The sequence below is a fragment of the Geospiza fortis genome, unplaced genomic scaffold (genome assembly GCF_000277835.1).
Source record: "Geospiza fortis unplaced genomic scaffold, GeoFor_1.0 scaffold118, whole genome shotgun sequence".
Taxonomy (NCBI): Eukaryota; Metazoa; Chordata; class Aves; order Passeriformes; family Thraupidae; genus Geospiza; species Geospiza fortis.
This window is the reverse complement of record NW_005054380.1, coordinates 496,868-516,590: the sequence shown is the minus strand read 5'-3', so window position 1 is coordinate 516,590 and position 19,723 is coordinate 496,868. Positions and strand designations below refer to the sequence as shown.

General features: G+C 43.2%; 1 protein-coding gene across 1 annotated transcript in view; it reads right to left on the bottom strand.

The window, feature by feature from the left end:
- MAP3K13 (mitogen-activated protein kinase kinase kinase 13) overlaps positions 1 to 17,785 on the bottom strand; it is a 63,397-nt gene extending 45,612 nt beyond the window's left edge. Inside the window, 2 exon segments of the mRNA XM_031060305.1 lie at positions 180 to 325; positions 17,668 to 17,785. The gene's annotated coding sequence lies outside the window, so the exon portion shown is untranslated.
- Positions 17,786 to 19,723: the final 1,938 nt, after the last annotated feature.

Genomic DNA, 19,723 nt, shown 5'->3' with positions numbered 1-19,723 from the left:
CAGCAGGGAAATGGCTTTGGACACAACATAAAACAAGAAGGTGAACTCAGCTCATCCCTACCTTAGAAAGGCAAGTGTATTTAGAATTTTAGGACAACTGCAGGAGTGAGCACATTATCATTTGATATCTCTTTGAGTTTCTGACTGGTTACAATTTGAATATCAACAACTGCTGGTACCTGATCATTGTTCCAGATGCACTGGAAGCCCATGTCCTCTTGGCTCACTGCACATGTGCCTCCTCTTCAAGTCACAGAAATCAAGCTGTCCTCGGAAGCTGCACCATGGGTAGTGTTTAGGACAGTCCAGCACTGAATTCTTCTCTCTGGAAAGAACAAGGAAGCTCAGAACCCTGCTGAAGTGCATTGAGAAAATGCTCCCAAGATCAAGCCAACACATCCCCGCAGCACATCGTGATGTTACGTGGCACATTCGAAGGCAGCAGAGAACATCCAAAATTAAGTATGCAGTTTCAAAAAGGAGCTGGGAGTAGAAAAATACCTCAGCATATTTAGTACATCCTTTCTTAGCACAGGCACACACTCTATAATCCTTTTATGGTACAATTTTAATCTAAATTAAGCAAGTAGCTCCAGTAAAAGAGCTCAGAGCTTTCCACATTACAAAATTACATCAGGATTGGATTAGCCTGTAAAATAACATACATCAAGGTAATCTATTAATGATATTTTACACTTAATTTTATACTCAAACTCCAAGCTATTTGTTTTCCTAATTTTAAGCAAATTTTAGGAAAAGCATAACTTACTTCAGTCCTCCTACGTACATACAACTCAAAATATCATTATTCCTGTTACTACCAGAACCATGCAAGGAGAGAGACAACAACTACTGAGACTCCCAGTCCTGAGCCCACTGCACTTTTTCCACCCACACACCCATCTCCCCAAATTTAACAGGCTGCAAGACTTAGCCCAGCTCTACATAAAATTAAAGATAAATCAACACCTTGAAACTACAGAACTTTAATGCAAACAAGAAACTACCTGGTCTTAAAAGAGTTTCTCTCTACCCACACATAGGGTTTTCCTCATATGCTTCAGCATCCTTCAGACAGAACCAAGCTACTACACCACTGAGGAAGAGGGTTAGAAATACCAGCACAGTCTCCTGCCAGAATTAAGAGACTTTAGACAAAAAAAAAAAAATCCATGTGGCACCACCTGCCTCATGTTCTGCACCACAATTCAGCTCCTCTCAAGGCCACTCCCAATGTTTGGGAAGTTCAGCACATTTCAAATTTTTTTTCTGAAGAGCAAGGGCCAATTCTTTGAGAAAAATACTAAGTTTTGTCACCACTGTCATTTCATTTTATATCTCTCCTTATCTTTGCTGGTTTGCCACAAAAACAGGACAGGCAATTCCATATTCCCAATAAGGAGAAGCTTGTGAGGTCTGGGTCAGGCTACATTGACAGGAGGATGGTGATATAACAAGATTCTTGCACAGGAAGGTACCAATTTGCAGAACCTGTGCCCCATACCAGGCCTGCATTAACTATTTTAATCACAGAACAATTTCAAAATAAACTCTAGAGTAAACATACATGTATCTCAACAGTTTTATTAGACAAACTTTAGAGTTTACACTTTATGTATTAAAACATAAATATTTGCCTTTATTCACAAGAAAATTACATGGTTCTACTAAATCAATGAAAAAAGCCTCAAAAGAAAGTAATTATAATTTTCCCCACTATTTTAAGACAGGAAATGGTACATGTAAGTACAAGGTTTATTTTCTTGCTTAAGAAAACAAATTCTGTAAGCAATACTACAGATGAAACAATAATAAGATTGAAAGAATCAAAATCACACAAAATAGGAAAAAATACATTAGAATACCTTATCCTTGTAAACACAAATCATATACATGTATAGGAAACAGCAGAGAAAATTGGAGAGATGTTCATAAAAAACATGAGACACCAGATGCCCAAAGTTGGCCAAATGCCACTGGAATAAATTACTGTATTTCACATGAAAAAAAAAAAATACAGGTTTTAAGGACTGGTTTGAAACCACCATTTATCACTGGCAGCCAAGGTGGGAATGGTCAGTGCCTAAATGGGAAGGGACTTGTGGAGCTGGAGGACTTTCAGCACCAGACAAGTTCAGCTCTTCCTGCAGTCCCATTTACCACCACCTTTTACAGCCTTGGATTGGCTTCTAGCACTTGCTTCCCACATCCAACCTGAAAGATTTCATGCCTCTATAATCCAGTCCAGAAGCCAGCATGGTGTGTGGCAGCTTCAAGCTCTTAAGGATGCATAAAAGCACTTACTCACAGTGTAAAAACTGCCAGTGTGAACAGGAGAGACCCAAAAGCCAAAGGTGTGCAATACAGAAACCACCCCTGCTGGGAACACGGGTACAAACACACCTGCTGATTGAATTTTCTTTTTCTCCTCTAACATAATCATTGTGGACCCAAAGAATTCTTTCAATCTAGTATTTCTCATCCTACCAAAATACCAGGAGAATTCCAAGTATTTGGATTCAAGTGCAAACCCCTGCAGATGGATTTTTGTTTAACAAACTGAACAAACATAACATTATTTGCTTCAAAATTCTTCTACTTGTGATGAAAGCCAAGCTGTGCTGAAATCAATAGGACTGTTGGCATTGTTTTCCACTGAGCTGGAATTTCATTTCCTGTACCCCACTTCAGATCTGCTAAAAACCACTAGAACAGAGTTTTGACCTTTCACAACAACATCTACAGCTCAAAATAAAGCGTTTTGTGCAAAATAAATACTTACAGGGCAGGTTACGTAAACAGCATGAAAGCAGCAGCTGTGGCTGCTTTCTTCAGAGAGAAAACTTTGCCCCCAGCCTGGCTGCTCTGGATTAATGATGTTCCTGTTCCACACCATGGCTCTGAAGCCTTGGAAAGTCCCTATCCCAACCCAGCAAGGTGGAAAGGTTTGTTATTTTAACTGTTGGCTGATAACAGCTTATCAGAGAGTTTTCAAAGGTTAAGCTCAACACACACCATAGCAAAAGTGCAAGGAAAGGACAAAGGAAATGTTGAATTAGTGCTCCCTCTCCTCCTGCAGCAAGGGACAGAACTCTCTCATACCCACAGCAGTGTCAGCAAAGAAACTTGAACCAAAACTCCTGTTTGAACTGAAAACATCTGAAAACCCAACAAAAGTGCCTTCTTTCAAAGGAGGAGCTCGCTTTGCCTGCTGCATTCCCACTGGCTGCCACACGGGAAAAGCTAACCAAAATCTTTAAATTTGGTTCTTAAATACAAGGCAGTTTTATTACTGCTGTCAAATTTATCACTCACACCAAGCTCCATGACAACTCACTGGAAAACAAAAACAAAACAAAATCTTCAATTTAGGGCATGCTATGATTTTTATTTCTATCCCAATCATGTTACTGAACTATAAAGGGCTGATGCAACCTTAAACCAGAAAAAAAAAGCACCCAGTTACAGACTCATTACTAATTCATCCTGGCTGAAGCTGCATACCAGCAGCTGCTGCCTCTCTCAATTAACAGCAAATATTGAACAGTATTGTCATTTAACGGTGTTTACTGCCTGCTGCCCTGTCCACTGCTGCATTTTCAAATGCTCTGGCACAATTTAAAGCATCAACACTAATAAACAGAGCTTAGTTTAACCCCTTATGTATCACAGCAGAAGTTTTACTCCCTTCCTACATTAATTAGGTGCTTGGCAGAAGCTGAAGCCCAAGGATGCAAGGTGCCACCAAAATGGGATGTGTAATTCAGAGGCCCACAGGGTGCTTGGCTTCTGTAGAGGGCTGAGCACAAGTCTGAAAAATGATGGCAGTAACTCCAGCAGAGCAGCTCTTTAGGAATTATTGCCAAAAACTTGAAACAAAAGACAAGAAAAAGGAGGAGACCACACATTCAGCCTCTGCTGTTGAAAACTTAGAACAATAAAAACCCAAAACAAATGGGGTAAAAAACTAAAAATAAAGCCATTCTTCATGGAGAGCATATCAATGCTGTGATTCCTGACGACCCCACCTGTGCACAGGGGAGTAAAAAGAGCCCAAATTTGGACCTCCCTTCCCTCTACTGTGCCCACAGCTGCCTTTTAGCCAGGCTGGGTAGGAAGTAAATGATTATACAAACAGAGCAGCCAGAGCAAGCAACTGGAAGTGCAGCACTTCCACTGCAGGCACCTCCATGCCCTACTTGCTCCATAGTGTGAAGTTTGCCAGAAACCACTGCTGTGTAAGGGACTGCACAGATTCTACATTTCATTTCCACGCCGTGTTCCCAGCACATCAGCAGGAGGGAGCATCTCCAGGCTCTCCTGGGAGCCCACTGCCAGCTGGGCCAGGGCCAACACGTGGATACCAAGGACCAGCTCGACTGCAAGGTGCACGCTGGCAGTTTAGATATACAGGAAAAGATCAAGCAGCTTCTGCACTGCATTTATTAGAGCAGAAGCTAGGATAATGTCATTCCAGCTGATCCTGAAATTGGGGAATTCAGTTATTTCTGAAGTACCTGGACCTTTGTTGGACCCCTTGTGCAGAGGGAACAAAGCATGGGAGCCCCAAGGAGTGATGCTCTGAGGGCTTGTCAAATACATGAGGGAATGGCTTGGAAAACTGTGCAGATAAATGCAGGCCCAGGCTCTGGCCAGGGCACTCTGAACATATTTTCCTCAGGTTAGCATCTGGCTGCAAGTCCCCTCATTTTCTCAGGTCCCTCTGCCTGTATCCTGTGCCACTCCAACAGCCAGCCTGGTTTGCTGGGAGGATTCCTTCCCTCTAGGTTCCCCCAGCACCTTTGTGCCATGGGGTCTGAGGTGCTCAGATATATCAGGTGATATGACTAATACCTGCCATCTGCTCATTGTTACCTTCCCTCTCCTCTCCTGAAGAGGAGTCAGCACTAAAGTGCTCGTTCTACTCGATCTATTTTAGGAGCGTGGGCTTTCAGCATCCATGCAGCACTGCTTCAAGCTATCAAACTCAAATCAAAGAAGTAGACCATGCTCTGGAAGGGTAAATTGAGCACTAGGTCCTCTAGAAGTGTCTGGCAAGGCTCAGGAACAACCCTATTTGTGCAAAAGTTATCTGCAGTCCAGCATGCCCAAGGAACAGAACTATTGTCCAGGTTTGACTCCAGGCCACAAAGCAGGGGCAGATGAGATGCAGGCCTTGGGAACATCCCACCGCTCTCCATGGAGACCAAGTCAGCAACACAGCTTGGAGCATCAACAGGCAATGTGCTGCAGCATTGGGTTATTCCCTGCTTCCAGCAGTGAGGAGCTCCTACACAATCACACCACCTTGGAACAGACCAAGAAACAGGCACCAATAACTGAGAGCACATCTCTGCCCATCAGACTGCAGGGAAACTTCAACTCAGCCTCAATAAAAGCATTGATTCTACCAACAGCTGCTCCCCATATGTCATGGTCAAGGGAAAAAAGCAAACTGGGGACACAAAGGAAAGGTGGGGAGAGAGACAAGTGGAGAATAATTTGATTTCACTGTATTTCTAAGAGGAGCTGTGTCAAAATGCAAAGAGAAAAATCATCATAGTGTAGGAGGCTGAAAGATTTGAGATGGAGCAGTGAGGAGTCTCTGGCCCCATAAATGTTTAATTTGAGCAAAGCAGCAGATAAGTAGTAAGCAGAGTTTTGCTGCTGTTGCTTAACTGCACACTCCTGCTTTGATTTCTAGATGACACACAGTGAGAACATAAGTATAAAATAAAATAGCAGAACAGCACCAGGGAGATTTTCATACCTGACACTACAGACAGAGCTGCACAAGCCAGTCCCACACTCAGCTCCCTTCCCTCTGCTTGGGGCAGCAGCACCAGGGTGAGCAGCACACAGGGAGGGAGCTCTGGAGTGCTCCCAACCCTCAATTTCACAGCTCTGCCAGCCCAGCACAGTGCAGGGGATAACAAGAGCTACTGCACCACACCTGAGGAAGCAGCCAGGGCTGCAGATCACTGATAAAAGGCATCATGCTGCCTGCTAAGAACACTGTGAAACTGGAGAACCACAGAAGGAAGATGCACATGGAAACACAGAAGAAAATGGATCCCCAGAGCCCTAGGAGCAGAAAAAGGACCCAGCTGGAACTGTTCCTCTTGCAAAACTACCCCTACAAGGACTGACTTTCTCCCTGTGCTCCTTTGCTAACAAATTAAATGTATCAGTAAGGATCATTCTTTCCCCATCATTTCCTTGAGTTATTCCCATCGTACTCAAAACAGTAAGCTCAAATTGGTTAGATAAATCCTGAAGAAAAGTTGCTAATAAGTGTTTCTTCCTGCCTAAAGTGCAAGAAGAGTCTGAAAAAGAAATTAATGCGTTCCATGACCCCTGTGAGATCTTCAGCTCCATTCTTCTTCCCTTTCTTGCTCTTTGATTCCCTTAGACTGCCACCTGGTCACCATTATCTGCTTCTTTCCCCTTCACCATCAGAGAGAAGGCTATTTCCTTTCCCTCCTTAAATCTCTCTCATCTCAAACCTCACTCTTTTCCCTGCATCTATATGCACTTGCTGAAATCCAAACAACTCCTCTGCTGCCTCCACCAGCATAGCTAATCTTCCTCCCAGTCTGCAATCCTAAAGAGAAATGTGGCTTTGCTAAAACCAAGCACAAAGGTTCAGTTAGACCCAGATTTTATTCCAGCAGCATAACTGTTTTACTGGAATTATGTCACTTACCCCAAAGCCAGCTATGCCCAAGAACTGCCTGGACAAGCTCAGAATGAGAGCAGGAAACCCTTTGGCTTAGTCTTCCTCACTCCCAGTAGGAGAGGCTCATCCAGCTGCACACACTGCTAAGGTAGGGAACAGGGCACAACAAATGCTACTGAAATCTGCCCACCCTCTGGAAAACCTCCACATTACAAGTGAAGGTCATCCAGGAGTACAGATTTTTGTCTTTTGAAAGCACAAACATTTAAAAACATATACACTAGTATTCTTACATTTTGCATTCATCTCAAGGCTGGGAGGAAGTGACAGTGAGATGTGACTCCAACAAGTAGTCTTCTGCTTGTGAGAAAAATTAGGAGGAAACAGAAATCCACAGCACAGCCCCAATTAACCTCCAAGGACACAACTACTCACTGTAGGTATAGACACATCACAAGTCTCTTTTTCACTGCATTTAGCTGCTGGGAAAAACCTTGCAATGCCAGGACAGCACCCTGGACTCTTCCACACACACCTGACACAGGAAGGTATCACCTCTGATAAAGCAGGACCTCAATTGTGACTGCTGGCTGCTCTGGATTTTCAGCTTCCCAAAAGCTGATGTCATGGCATTTCTCCTTGTAAAACAATGACCTTTGCAGGCCTCTGGAGAAGAAGCTAAGTCCAACACTAAAAAGATACAGATGACAAGGAAAATGCTGGTGTGCACTGCTACTCAAATGACAGAAAGCATTAAACACTTGCACTGACACATTATGATACAATTCCACTGTAACTGCAACCTCCTGTGACACACACAATGTGATTTTTTCTTCTGAGAAACTCACTCTGAATATACAAGGTAGATGGCACTGAGTAGGGGAAGCAGCTCCATCTCTTACCAAACACTGCTGACTTCACCCTGGTATGGTACCAAGACTGCAGAAGGGAGAACACTCCAGGGAATCAGCTCTAGGACACACTCACAGAACAGCTCAGGAGACTCAGCCAGGCATCCTTTGTGCCAGGGAGGCTCCCTCCTTACCAGGACAGTTACCCCCCAAACCAGGACCCTCTGCCTCAGAGGAAAGCACAGACACATTAAATAGCTTGAGCCATAAAAAAAAACCATCAAAACCTTCTTCCAGCCATCACCAGAGCTGCATTTTACATCTTGCTTCTCACTGGACAGTCAAAAGGAAACTTCCCTCACCTCCACTGACAGCAGCAGCTCCATTCCTCTAGGTCAGAACCAGCTGTAAATATTGGCTGGAGATGTGCATTCCCACTGGGGACTGGCACCTGTCTGTAATTGCTGGCAGCAGGGAGACATGGGGAGTCTCTCTTGTGCCAAACAGCAGACAAAACAAACCAAAGGAAAAAATAATGCCACATGTATGCACTGCAATACATGAGCCTACACAGCACTGATGGGGCCACTACATCTGTGTTTAGGCTGAAATGAAAACATTTTAGAACAGCTACACTAAACTAAACTACAAAAGCTGCTTATAAACAAAATGACTAAAAAGATGCTGTGTCCTTTATGCTGGAGATCCAAGGTGAGGAAAGGCCACAAGGTATGTGACCAGGCCATCAGAGATGGATCACAGGCCTGCAGGCCTGGATGTGGACAGTAGTCCTAGCAGAGATTTTTCCATAAGTATTACAACACAGTTCATTCCATAAATACAACCTCAGCTTGCTAGAAATGCATTTCTCTCTGAGCACAGTAAAGAAAAAACACACTGTGAGCAGAAGACTCAGGTTAATCAATGCTCTGTGTGTATGTGTAGTTCAGCCACATCAATATAGACTGTGAGATGTTTTTCTCCATTTCCTTCAACCAGAAAATGTTCAGGAGTTCATTTAAGTTTTTCATAAGAAATTCTTTACACAAGCTGATCAATAAACCAAGGCTTGGGGAAAAAACAGACAACTATTAGAATTTTACTGTGGGACAGTATTTTCTACTCCTGTCTCCTGTCTCTGTAAGCTGGGTTGCAAACCTGAAGGTCAAAGCTACATGCTGACATGGATTTGTTGACTGACATCAGGAAAACCAAGAAAATAGTAAGAGAAGCACACAGGAAGAAGGCCAAAAGACAACTCAGTATGTCTTGTGAAGACTAGACAAAAGTTTATGCAGGAGGAAATTTCTGGCTGGGATACAAATTTGAACAATTCCCTGAGAAATAGCCCAGCTCACCTGCTGAGTACCTACCAGCCATTCTGTAGGAACACAGGATGAATTTATAACCTGGTAATTTAAGGCTGAAGAGATGGAGAGCAGTAGCAGGTGGCCTTTGATATCAAGGTCTTTGCTATTGCAGCTTCAGTACCTTCTCTTGCTCCAGGCAATCACTTGATCTCACATGATTCCCAGAGAGACCAAATTCTACTTAGGAGGTTGCAACAAAGCTCAGGAAACGTTTTCTCTCTAAAGACATCTTGGGAAACTGAAGCAATCAGAATGATGAGGCTTTTTGCTCCTGCCAAGTGCCCAAGGTAACAAAGGTAATCAAAATAAAGGCACAAAATAAGATTCTGACTGTAGCTGGTCAGTGTCTAATACAGGGATGATATTTTGGGGTCGGATTTTGTGAATATAATCATCTGAGATGACAAGAAGAGCAATTTCCTTTTGCACATGAGAGGAGCTTGCAGAGAAGAAAAGAACATCTAATGGTCCTTTCTGCCTCCCCTCTGGGTTTGCCTTTCCTCTGTAACAAACAGGTTGATCAAACTTTTTCCTTCCCATGTGCTCTATGGGAGGGAGGCACTGCAGACAGAGGCTCATTGCTCTCAGTAATTTAAAAGCAAATGTGTTGTACAGATAATGAATCTCAGCTACACAGGAGCATATGTATTTTAACCTGAAAACCACAGAAACTAACCCTGATGTTGCAAAATACCAACCAGGGAGACTAAGGGAAGGGACTATATTTTTACCCAAGTGTGAGAAGAGTTTCTCTTGCTGCAGACACATCATGAGTTCAGAATGGGCAGGAGTATGTTCTCTAGGCCCTGCAGTACCTCCTGGAAGCCTGAACACACTGGTCCATCTTCTTGTGGTCACCCCAGAGACAGAACAAGCAAATGAACTGCTCAAGAGTATTGCATTCAACATTCCCTTGGCCAAGGGAATAATGGAATGAGGTATGGAGGGTTCTGAAGCCAGACTGCTGACAGGAGAATAAAGATAAAGCACTACCAGAAATTAGTTCTGAAGATCAATCCTCAAGCACAATGCTGAGTTAGAGCCTTGCAAAGAAGAGCGGAACAGAACATCTCCTTTAGCAAGGAGCCCATTTCTTCTCACAGGTCCCTTATTGATGGTCCCCTGGGACTAGAAGACTATCAGCCAGAAAAAATAAAGGTTCCTGGTTGTGGCTACTGGGCACACAGCCTGCACAGCTGCATATGGGGCTGTTGAGTAACATCACAACACCTTCTCATTCCTCCCAGTTGTCTTGTTACCCTTCCACTACTTCCAAAAGAGACTAGAAATTCTGCTTCCTGAGCAGTTCCCAGTGAACCACCATGGGGTGCTGCAGAGAGAAGGTTAAAGATTCCTCTCACACAATCCCTGTCAAGGGCCTGGTCCTTCACTATACTGCTCAGAAATGTTACTTCTACTGCAGTGTCACAATCCGACACCTCAAGACATGACAGGAGAAAAATATACCTTAGGAAAAGGTGGGAAAGGTACATTTAAAAAGCACTTGATGCCATTCCTCCAAACATTTAAGTATGAGCTAGACAGTGAAAGGGGTTTATTGGAGCCTCTGAGCTGCTGTGCCCTCCCTGCTTCCAGCACCAGGGAAGCAAAGCCATGGGATGAGGGTCAAACTCCTGCATGGCCAGTGGTGTAGCACAGTTTGGTGGGACTTGGTTGGAGAGAAATTACTCAAAATGGCTCAAACATCAAGTTTGAAAGCAGAGAAAAAGCCTTTCCTGACAAACATGTAGGTCAAGGAAAATCCCATATTCCTCTAACCTCCATGTCTTACTGCAAATATTCATCTAGCTTTTTTTGGTTTGTTTTTTTAAAAAAGCACCAGAAAGAATGAAAATCATTCCTAATGCATTTACATGCAACATTAGTCTATTTTCACTGGTAACTGCTACTCACCCTTCCATTCCAAATTCTGTTACTCTCCCCTCGAACCATCAAGACTGAGAGCCGACATGTCCCTCACCCTTTCTTCCCCTCTTGCTGAAACCTTATTTCCACTGCTCTAATAGTTCTTGACTTAACTGGGACAAGGAAAATTATTCTGGGCTTCTCTGTCCTAGCAGTTAGTCTATTCTGTATTAACCATCCAGAGCACTGCAAAATCACACTGAAGCCCCAGGCAACCATTCTAACGCTTCCCTAAATTCCTGCTTTAATCAAATTGCCCGTTTTTACTGGACACATCTCTAGTCATATATATATATATATATATGTATACACACATATATATGTAAAAAATCATATATATGAACTTGTTTTATAAAAATCCTTCCGTGTTAAGAAAATTCAGAAAAACTCATTTAACAGCATTCATTCCAAGAGCTCACAATAAGCTAAATTTCTATCCAACCTTACAACAGAGCTATTCCTTATGCAAGATGGATTTTTTGCCCAAACATTTATCACACTTAAGAACAGAAACTTCAGTAAATATTACACATAAATGAAATGTATAATTGCATCCACTAGTTTAGGCATGGAGCTAAAAGGCCTGGCTTTCAAAAGCTGGCTACACAGTGGCTCCCTTGGCCTGTTTTAATCTAAATTATCACGTTCAGCCACCCAAGCCAAAGGGGAGGAATTTTTAAGTGCACTCATCTCAAACTCTGACCTTTACTCTGTATCACCTGATGTCCAATACTGGCACAATTAATTTCTTTAAGGGATGCAAATTCATTTCTGCACAAGCCCATTTTTCACACAAACTTGGGTTGCCTGATGGCAGCAGCAGTTTTTGAACAACACCAAGAGCACCTCTCAAGGGATAAGCTCTTTTCAGAGTAAAGCAAAATGCAAACTGCAGTGACCTACACCTTACTCCATTACAGAGCTGTGTCATTTCTGGCGGGGAAACAGCAAAGGGAAATTTTCTGTACTGTACCAGGAGAAAGCAAATCCCTTGCATTTTTCAGATGGCACTTCCCAAAAACTGCCAATCATTTTAACTGCCAGAGACAGCACACTACATAAATGTATTATGACTTTCTAGAGACATGCATCCAGAAAAGTCTTTACTTGGAGACACATAACCTGTTTGGAAACTCTTCTATCAGGAAAAAAATCAGGGCTGGTTTCCATTTCCTGCAGTCTGTGCTTGAGAGAAGCAAGCACAGTTTGTGTTCACCACCAAGTTACTCTGTCCAGTTTCTCAGTGAACACTCTGCCATCCATGAGCAAGGCATTAAGCACCAGCTCATTGTGCAACCTCCACTCTGCCTGTGCTGGGGCTGGAAACAGAGAGGGCTGGCTGAGGGCTGGTATCAGCACAGGGCAGAGCAAATAAAGATACCAGTGTAATCACCTCTGAGATAAGGCAGCCAGTGCAAGCACAGCTGTCTACAAAATACACAGAAGAGAAGCAGGAATACAAAGTGTAAGCAGGAGTTCTGTTAGACCTGAAATTACCTGGACTGAGATACAACATCCTCCGCTACTGTTTCAACATTCTGTCAAGCAAACATTAAGTTTTCCCCTTCTTACCTTCCCTCTCAGGACAGAGCACAACCATTTAAGAGAACACAGCTCTATTTTCCAAATACAACAGAAAATTCAAAGTAGCAGCACACAATCAGGTTTTGGATGGTAAACTATGCACACTCTTTTCCCTCCTAAATTACAGCTGTAATGGAGAATGCCAGGACAAGGGGGAATGATTTTAAACTCAAAGATGAGAGATTTTGATTGGATGACAGAAAGAAATCCTTCCCTGTGAGGGTGAGGAGGCCCTGGCACAGGTTGCCCCATCCCTGGAAGTGACCAAGGCTGGGATGGACAAGCCTTGGAGCGAGATGGGATAGTGGAAGGAGTCCCTGTCCATGGCAGGGGTGGAATGAGATGATTTTTAAAGTCCCTTCCAACCCAAACCATTGTGGGATTATATGAAACCATCCAGTTTACTGTGAGTCCTCTTTCTGCTCCATGTCATGTACCAGTGGCAGAGCCCCTGATTTCAGCCAGCCCTGCCCAGACTCCACCCAGGGATGCTCTGGCAGCACCAGCAATGCCAGGAGAAAGGCAGGACAGAGCTCACCAAAGGTGTGTGGTACCCACTGAGAGCCAGCACCCCAAACCTCTGCCACAGGGCACTTCACAGATGGACAAAACCTTGAAGGTGGACGAAATAGCAGCTGAGATTGCCTGCACTTGCCTTCACAGACTGGGACTTTACCTGGAGCACACTAGAGCCCATTAGTAACTATTTTAGAAGAAAACAATACTGACTTCATTTACTTTTATAAAGCCTTTGCCCTCATCTTTGCTGACTGCAAGTGTCAAAGAAAGGTCAAAATAGTTTAATTTTCTTCTGCCCTGGACAAAAAGGCATGAAGAATAGACAGTAAATTCAGCTTTCTTCATTTGCACTGGGGCTTAAGGAAGGAGAGAAGGAATTTATTATAATCAAATCGACCCCAGCATAAACTGGTTGCTTTTATCATCATCGTGTAAACCAAAAAAGAGAAAACCAGAGAATAAAGTAGAAATTAAAAAAGATGCATCACCTCAAAGACAGTGGTTAGGATTTCAGTGCAAAAAAAAAGTGGTAACAGACATCAGAATACAAAAAACTGAGCAGTTTTCTAAACACAGCTACTCCAAAATAGCAAGATATGAAATGCTCAGGCACCAGAGAATGGAGACCAAGCCAAGTGGTTAATGAATTAAATAAAAGTGGATTGTGGTCCTTATCAGTAATGCTGAATTCTCCTTTACCTAGAAGCACTGAGCAAACATTCTTTTAACAGAAATGTAATTCTGCTTCAAGATGGCAAGTGCAATGTGCTTGAGAAACAATATAATCTTATTTGATAAAGGGACCTGCAGACAAGCAATGCTACCTGGCAAATTTACAGTTTCTTTATTACTGCACCTGTATCTACTAATCAGTATCCAAAAGTTACACATGACCAGAACATAATCAAACATTTTAAAATGCATCCACACAATATTTAAATGTAGGAAAAATACATCTTGAAAGAGAATTGTTTTACTCAGGCAGCTAGAAAAAACACCATGGGAATCTGAAACAATGGCTCCTTTTTCCTCCAATGTGATTACAGGTTTTTACAGTTTACCATAACATCCCTTCATTAAATGTCAGCCTAAAGTTCTCTGCTTAGTAAAAATTATTTTCTTAACAGCAGATCTTAATACAAGAAAGATGTGCAGTGGTTTTAGTCTTGACACTTTCTAACTAAACTGGGCTGCAGACATCTCCTGGCACAGAAAAGTCCCAGACCAGGAATTCCTGAAGTTTTCTTCAAGGCAAGTTAATTACAGTGCAGTGGGCAAACAGCTCACCCCAGGCTGATGCTGACTGTACACTGTGCCATTAAGGGAATCCATCAGGCCACCATGGTGATATTTCACATCCAGTTAAAGCAAAACAAATGGTTCCCAGCACAGCAGCTGAAACATCCCAGAAAGGCCACATACATCCAGCAGCCAAGCTGTCAAATCCACTGCTGTAACACTGGCTGTAAACTCAGTGTGGGGATGAATCTTATGGGTCTTCCCACAGTAAACTTGGTGTGTCTCAGGCTGCTCACACTGCTTGTGCCACAGCTCAGCAGCTCCTACTGGGCTTGCAGTTTGTAATGTGGAACCCTTGGGATCCCCAGGAAAGAGAGAGAACCACACCATGAGCTGGACTTATTTGTCTTTGGAGGTTGCTGGGAGGGCTTCCCTTGGCAGAAGGGAATAAGCAAAGCCCTGAAGGAAGCATCAGTAAAATAAAGATGTAAATAGAAGTTGATGCAGCTCTGCCTCACAGCTCTGATCTCCAATGGCCTGGTCAGCTCCCCCAGAACAGTCTCAGCCATGCAGCACTGTAAACATTCTCTCTCTCAGAGAAAATAAGGATGGTAACTGATTCTGGCTGGACAGCATCATCCAGTTTTTGCCGCAGGTTCAAACTGTCCATATTTTGTCAAGATGCAGGTTAAATTGATGGCATATTTTTGTCCTAATGAGATAAGAATTTCATCCACAAACACCAAGGCATTTTCAAATCCCACAAGGCCATTAGCGATGACATACTGGGGCAGACAGGCAAGGAGAGATTCTCCCAGGGACCTCTACACCTATTCAAGGTTTTATAGTTAGGATGGAAGCCTGATACAGTCAAATCTCCACATGAAAAACAGACACAAATCCAGACTCCAGACAAAACCCAGGGGTTATCCAATACCAGAACATGTGCAGACTGCAAGTCACTCTCATGGTGCATGGGCCAGTGGATAACGTGCCCCTGTCCCTTGCTAGTAGAGCCTCCCAGTGAGCACAAACACTTGAAGCACCTTGTCCCTGTCCCCAGGGAAGCTGCAAATCTCCTCCAGGAGATGCACCATGTCATCATATGTTACCCAGAGAGGCTGTGGCTTCCACCCCCCTGGAATTGTTCAAGGTCAGGCTGGATGGGGCCCTGAGCAACCTGATCTAGTGACTGGCAGGGGGGTGGAACTGGATGAACTTTAAGGTCCCTTCCAACACAAATCATTGCATGGTTCTAGGATTCTACAATCATCCTGCAGCAGCTGCTGGAGGAGCACGGCTCCCAGAGGTGCAGCCCTCCCTGCAGCAGCCCAGCAGGAACAAACTGCTGAAGGCCCCAGTGACAGCTCAGAACACTGTGTGCTCCAGTGCCCCATGGGATGCACTTCCTTCCCATGCCCTGTCCTGCAGGAGGGATGGAGCCGGAGCAGGCACCACATCCAGCCCACAGGCCACCTTGCAAGGTGCCTGTGATCAAGAGCCAGGAACCAGAACTGTTTTACTGGAAACATCTCCAAGTATTTCCCAGTTACTGTTGAAAATCCCTCCATGAACAAGGCTGGAACAGCTCCTGGCTCCAGTGCAGGTGCCTCTCCCCAGCTGCACACCATGAGAAGTCCCTGTGCTGACAAAAGCTGCTGGGGTTGTGATAGCAGCAAAGAAAACAGTGAGTAAACAACACACAAGAAATAAGAACAAGTACTCAGAGCAGGAATACCACCACAGCCTGGTATTTACTTAATGACTCATCCAGAGGAGGATCTGTCCCTTTAGGCTTCTGGCCAGCATGAGAACAGGTAATAGGAGAGTGTATGAAATCACTGGAGCTCAGCTCCTCCTGACCTCTGAGAACAAAGAAGCCTTAGAACAGCAAAAAATATCCTCTTTTCACTCTTCACTCTGTTGCACAATCTTTCTCCACAGAGTAAAGTTGCACTTTTTACAGACTGGGAAAGGAGAAAGCAAGAGGCACAGGAAATATTTGTGCTCATCCACACAACAGCAAAACACAGACTACACCAGAAAAGTATTTCCCAGTGAGATTCCTAGCTTTACAGGGTTTTTGGCAGAAGGTTCACAGATAACATCTGAAGAGGACACTAGGAAAACACAAGCACTTAGGAAAGACAAGAGAGCTTTTAGAACTCAGTCACACCTTTTGCTTTGGGGCTTTTAGGTTTCCATCCTTTTATGCAGAACTGTGCAGATCATTCCAGACACCAAAGAGCACCAATGAATGTGAACAGTATTTTTCTCTCCAGCTACAAGACTTTTCTTCCTCAACAAGTAAAATCCCTGACACTGCATCCTCTTGTACCTGTCAAGTCCTACATTCCTGAGAGGCTCTCCTGCTACCAAATATACAAATGTTCAAGGAACTCACATGGCTAATGAGCTTCAAACATACAAAAGCACATGAAGAGTTCACTCTAGGTTCTACTGGGATTTTTACCTCACATGGAAAAGCATTTATGTACAAAAGGCCTGTGACACCAGTGCTGTACATTTTCAAGCAATTTCTGTGCAGGCAGAATGACAACTGACAACCACCTATTTTTCACCCTTTACACTCCAATACTGCTAGTTGGCTCATGCCAAAAAACAAGGGAAAAATTATTAACAAAGTAGCCATCAGAAAGGCAAATTTATTAGCCTAATTAAAAAAAATAAGAATTAATGCTGCTAAGTGGGCAAACTTGGGCCTACATAGCTAATGGCTTCTTTTTATATGTTATTTATTAAAGTGAGAGTAAAGTCTAAACCAAAATATTTTAAACCCTAACTGTCTCAGAAATGCTGGTTTTATTTCAATGTTGAGTGCAGGACTTATGTAACATTTCCCATTTTGATTTCTGTTACTAAAGGATTTTAAAACAAAACTGTACGGTCATTGCCTACAGCCCTAAGGGGCTGAGTACAAAAATAACATAAAAGATATCCCAAACTCTACAAAATACAATTCTGATTTAATTTCATTCAAGCATTATGTTCTTTACTTTGGGGAAATTACTTTATCATCTTTGATAGCAAGCACTCTCCTTCAGCTCTTCTGAACACTGAAAATATCATTTGAGGTATGACTGGAACAAAACTTGAAAATGCCTTATGTAATTTAATATCCTTGCCAAACTAAACCAAAGTTTGTCTTACAAGCTTAACTTTCTCATGCTGCAAATAAAACACCTAAATTTTCTCCACTCACCAGAAAATATCCATGTTCCCAAAGGCTCACCTCTTTCACTAAGCACTCTAGCTTCTTCAAAGGCTTCTGAATCAATGATAATTCATTAGTGGAAAATATTCCCCGCTTCCTCCCTGTTTCTCCTGATGATAAACTACGCATTTTCACAAGCAAGTTTCCATGGGTTGTGTCAGCCCAGAGAGGCAGTGTCAGGCCAAGCTGGAATGAGGGTGGTTCTGCCTTTGGGCAAGGCCCAAGACAACAGCAGCTCATCTGTCACATACAAAACCTACTCACCTTCAGGACATGTTATTTTCCAGTAGGAAAGTGTGAAAAGGCTCATTTCGGAAGATGTAATGGTCCATCAGTTTTTGTCCTTAACACTCTTTGCTGTTCCTCCCAAAATGGTGTTCTGGAGATATAAAAAGAACTTCAATTTAAAATACAGCTCAGATAAACACTACCTTTTTCCTGCTTTTTACCAAGTCCACTGAAAGGTCACCTGAAACCCATCTGATGATCCAGTCACTGAATTACTGCTGTCTTATCTTAAAGGAGGCTGTAAGGAATTATTTCCTCACCCTTGCCACCCTCACAGCTTACACATCTACCATCCACAGCAGCATACTGAGAATTCATCCTGAAGACTGGGAACAGGCAAGGGACTTATTTAAAGTCATGCTGGTGCCAGAACTGAGAATTACACTGTGTTATCAGAAGTCCCTTTTCAGCTTGCCTACTACATTTGACATACTGACATACATTTACTAAACTCAGGTTTACCTCCAAAGCATAAACACTGAACTGTTCTGCTGAATTTTGCTACAATTCCCTCCATAAGAGATTACCTTCCTTCTCCTCACCATAGTGCAGCACAACCAGTGCACTTCTTACCCTGCTTGGAACTAGAAGGAGTTGGACATATGTTTGCAAAATTAGGCTGAAAAGGCAAAGCAAAAGCACTGGGAGTGCAAATGAGTAAATGCCACGTTAGAAGCAATCTCCCTGGCAGTCCCATTTCACAGCCAAAATAATTAGATCACTAGCAAGAAACATCCCAAGTAGCTAAATGGTGTGTTATGAGATTAACCAAGGTCACTTCTCTTACATCCAGCTTTCTAAAAAGATGCCTCCCACAAAAACTTAACCCTAGGGCTCCATCCAAATTAAAAATTCACTGTTGATGTACATCAGTACAAACCAAATCAAAGTATTCCAGAGCCTGCCAAGTGCTGACTGCCCAAGGAAAGGCCACATGCCTTCTAAGTGAGAGAAATCTCCATTTGAGAGCCACCTAAACTCTGAGACTGCTGCTGCTGCTGGGTGTTCAGAGATAACTGCCAACTCATTAAAATCCCACATTAGAAGTTTATTAAATATGCAAACATTAATGGAATTGGACTAGCAGCTACTTAGGCAGATAAAATTTCAGCGTGGCGCATCCCACAGTTCCCGTTATCAATGTTGTTCCTTTTGGAAGCATCTGTCAAAGAGTCACAAAGTTGCTAAGGGCACTGAAACCTTCAACTCTTTGAGATTACTCAGGTCACCCTCTGAACGTTCCCACTAGCCTAGAAAAGACTCTGCTTCCCAATAATTACAGCTCAGTTCTACTGTACGTTTCCACTTTCACACTTCACTGCTGGAGATGCAAAGTATCCCCAAGGGTTCCTCTCCTTTTGGGAATATCTGCAGGACAAGTCCCACACCTCTTAGCAAGCTCACAGGTATAGAGGTTTGTCACATATCCCAAATTCACAGTCCTTGTCAACTTGCTGCTGGAAGAACTACAAAGGGAAGAGCAGAGTGTCATGCAGACAACAGGGATTAAAGAGAAGTGCTTAAAAAGCTGCTCTCCTGAACTTCAGGTGACTCCACACATGCAGGTGTGTGTAGAGCTCTGCTTGGAGCTCCTTCTTTCAGCTCCCTCTAACACAAGCATCAGTCTCTCACACCACTCTTAGTACATTTTGCTCCACAAAATGCAGTTTCATTCCTGGGTTACCCTGCAAAGTCCCAGTGCCTGGTGAGTGTGTCAACAAACCTCCAAGGTTTTGCTGTAGAGTGACATCAGACTTGGAATCGTTCTTCACTAATGCTATCAGTATAATCTGAGTTAGCCCGAGAGAAAGGAGGACAAGAAGTATCTCTCATCACACAGAGAATAAAAGCCCCTAAGAATCCCTAATGTACCTCCAGGTGACTGGCAATAGCCTTGCTCTCTCAGTGGCTTCAAAGAATGTCTGGAAGATTTAATCCTCTAATTATGGAAAACTAAAGTGTGGTCTAGCACCACCTTCTTGGAGATGTGGGGTTTCAGCAAAAAGAAGGAAATGAAATCTTGGGGAGCAAC